This window comes from Myotis davidii, unplaced genomic scaffold (assembly GCF_000327345.1).
Source record: "Myotis davidii unplaced genomic scaffold, ASM32734v1 scaffold687, whole genome shotgun sequence".
In the NCBI taxonomy this organism is placed as follows: domain Eukaryota; kingdom Metazoa; phylum Chordata; class Mammalia; order Chiroptera; family Vespertilionidae; genus Myotis; species Myotis davidii.
In genome coordinates this window covers 531,680-535,043 of record NW_006298971.1, presented here as the reverse complement: position 1 = coordinate 535,043, position 3,364 = coordinate 531,680, and the positions used below count along the sequence as shown (strand labels likewise).

Genomic DNA, 3,364 nt, shown 5'->3' with positions numbered 1-3,364 from the left:
CACCTTTGCCCTGCCCCCCAGCTCTTAGCTCCCCCCTGGGTTTCTGATCACTGTCAGTGGCAGGGGGCTTCTTCCTGCTTTCCCTTTCGCCTCCCTGCATTGTGCCTACATATGCAAATTAACCACCATCTTGTTGGCAGTTAACTGCCAATCTTAGTGGGCAGTTAACTGCCAATCTTAGTTGGCAGTTAATTTGCATATAGCCCTGATTAGCCAATGAAAAGGGTATCGTCGTACGCCAATTACCATTTTTCTCTTTTATTAGTGTAGATGGGAGCAGATAGACCTAAACTTTTATAATACTGAGTGCCTGGCTGGAAAGCAGTAAAAACTTCCAGGATGATTTCACTATAGTGTGATTTAGGATTAAGTTCAGTTTGGGAGTAAGGGAAAGATGAATGTTCCAGCATGATCTAGCAAGTCAACTCCAGTTTAATGACAGCCATTCATATCCCTTCTTTCTCTAAAGTGTTAGCCATCAATTGGAAGAAGAGGTCAATATTATTATTAAAGGCCTCTCTCACCCCCAAGTTTTTCAAGTCCTTTAGATTTTTTTTTCCCTAGGAAGACTTTCCAAGTTTCTTCTGGTAGTGTGATTGACCCTCATTTAGCCAGCTGGAATGGGTAGCAGTTGGCAAGCTACCTTCAGGTTCTTATGGAGAGTAATCAGCTACCTGCTCCACTCCCCCTTGTCTCCTTTGAACCTGAAGGACTTTGTTCTTGCTGATGGTTAGGATCTTCCTGTTTATCCTCCACATTTCTCTGTGTGTATTTTTTTCTTCTGTTTCTATTCTGTGTTATATTTTTCTGCCTCTCACCCTCTTGACATGAATATTCTATGACAATTTAGAAATGTTTACTTCCTTATTTTCTTGTTAAATTATTTCCTCCCTTGTTTCTGGGAATTCATTCCCCCCCCCCCCCCAATTGATTTTTAGAGAGAGTGGAAAGGAAGGGGAGAGACACAGAGAGAAACATGGATGTGTGAGAGACATACCCATTGGTTGCCTCCTGCACCAGCCCCAACCGGGGCCAGGGATTGAGCCTGCAATGGTGGTAAGTGCCTGTGACCAGAATTGAACCCACAACCCTTCAGTCCAAGGGCGGATGCTCTAATCACTGAGGCTAGTGCCTTCATTCTCTTTGATAACCTTTGCCTGGAAAGTGGTTATTTATTTATTTATTTATTTACACATTGAATGGCACATGATTTTTATTTATTTTATTTTATTTTATTTTTTCGACTTTTAGAAACTGTTTGTTTTCCATCAGCCTTATTTCCATTCTGTTAAGAATTTGTGGAAGAACAGCTCAGTGGTTGTTCCTACCCATTCAGTAGCCTGAGCAGTGGGGGCTGCAGACCAGTCTTCAGTGGCAGGCTGAGCCCTCCAGTCTTCAGTAGGAAACTGCTGAATGGGTACAGCGGGCACCTGCACGCCTTCAGACCAGTCTGTGACCTCAGGCTGAGCAGCAGTGAACTCAGGAGCAGGAGCAGTCCATTCACCCTGAAATTCCTCCTTGGTCACAGCCTTCTCAGCAGCAGCCTGCTCTTCTTTTTCAATCTCTTCAGGATCTCTGTAGAAGTAAAGATCAGGCATGACTTCCCACGGGTGTTCACGGGAGATAGTGCCACGCACGCGAAGTACTTCCCGGGCGAGCATCCACCACATCAGACCCACTGAGTGAGCCCCCTTGTTGTTGCAAGGGATGGCGATGTCCACATAGCGCAGCGGAGAGTCTGCCCTGCCCCGAGCCGCCAGCAGAAGCTTCTCCCAGGTTCTCTTCAGATTGATGATGTAGATGCCATCACTTTTCCTTTTGTAGATGTACTGTTCCATTTGGAAGTCAAGGTTGGTGCCTCCTAAGTGGGTTCCTGCTGCAAAGAATTTGAGGACATCCTCCTCCATTTGCAGGACATCAGGGCTCCATATATTGTGAAAAGTTTCCCTTTAAGTTACGTGGGAACCGAGAACAACGCCGTATGGAGCCCTCCCTGGGTAGTGCGGAAAGCGATTTTTATTTTTTATAAAAATATTTTTATTGCTTTCAGAGAGGAAGGGAGAGGGGAGAGATAGAAACATCAATGATAAGAGAGAATCATTGATCGGCTGCCTCCTGCATGCCCCCTACTGGGAATTAAGCCTGCAACTTGAGCATGTGCCCTTGACCGGAATCCAACCCAGAATCCTTCAGTCTGCAGGCCTCCACTCTATCCATGGGCAAAACCTGCTAGGGCTGGAGAGTGGTTTTGAAGTCTGAGAGGAGAGATATTAGCATGAGTTTAGTAAACATGATATTGGCTAATGGTTCCAGCAGGAAACCAAGTGTGACACAATTCCTGCAATGCCTGGGAACATGCGCTCTTTAGGGCTTGGGGTTCCTAAAAACAGTTATTACCCTTTACCCCTTTGTAAAGGTCTCTGACTCTGTTATGAAGACTACCAACAAACATCATTTGGTGGCATGGTTTAAAATATGTACTACTTTTAAAGCATTATGTTCAGATATCCCTATTATTTATACATATATATATATATGACTATGAAATCAATACTTTTTTTTTGAGTAGATAATATAGTCACATTATTTAAACTGAAAAAAGTACAGAAGTACTTCTGCCGGTATTGCTCAGTTGGTTGAGTGTCGTCCCGTGCACCAAAAGGTCGCAGGTTAGATTCCTGGTTAGGACACGAGCTTGGGTTGGGGGCTTCATCCCCAGTAGGCGGTGTACAGGAGGCAACCCATTGATGTTTTGCTCTCACATCGATGTTTCTCTTGCCCTTTCCCATCCTCTCTCTCTCTAAAATCAATAAAAACATATTTTTTAAAAAGTACAGAAGATAATCTGGTAAATATTTTCCCTCTTGCCATTCATCTGTTAAGATGAATAATATGTGTCTTATGTTTCTCAAGATCACTTAGTGGAGTGGAAAGACTTGGGTTCAAACCTTGAAACCGCAGGTCTGCCATTTATTAGTTGAGTGACCTTGGGCAACCTGTGTATTGGGTTCTGTGTGCTTTGATTTATGTGGTTAATAATGCTTTGCTTGCCAAGGCTGAAGAGTCTGATGTATGTACAGTTCCTTCTTTGGTACATGTTAAATGCTTCGCAAATGGTTGCTACTATTATTATTTCTTTTGTTAAATATATTTTTTATTGATTAAGATATTACATATGTGTCCTTATCCCCACGTTACCCCTCCCCCCTCCTCCCCCCTCATGCTCTCACCACCCCCCCATCCCCCGCTGTCCGTGTCCATTGGTTAGGCCTATATGCTTGCATGTAAGTCCTTTAGTTGCTCTTTCCCCCTTACCCCCACCCTCCCCTACCCTCCCTCCAAAGCCCGACAGTCCAATCAATGC

General features: G+C 44.1%; 2 pseudogenes; one reads left to right on the top strand and one right to left on the bottom strand.

The window, feature by feature from the left end:
- Positions 1-3,364, top strand: part of LOC102770523 — a 37,502-nt pseudogene that overhangs the window by 4,681 nt on the left and 29,457 nt on the right.
- Positions 1,244-2,019, bottom strand: LOC107184793 (annotated as a pseudogene).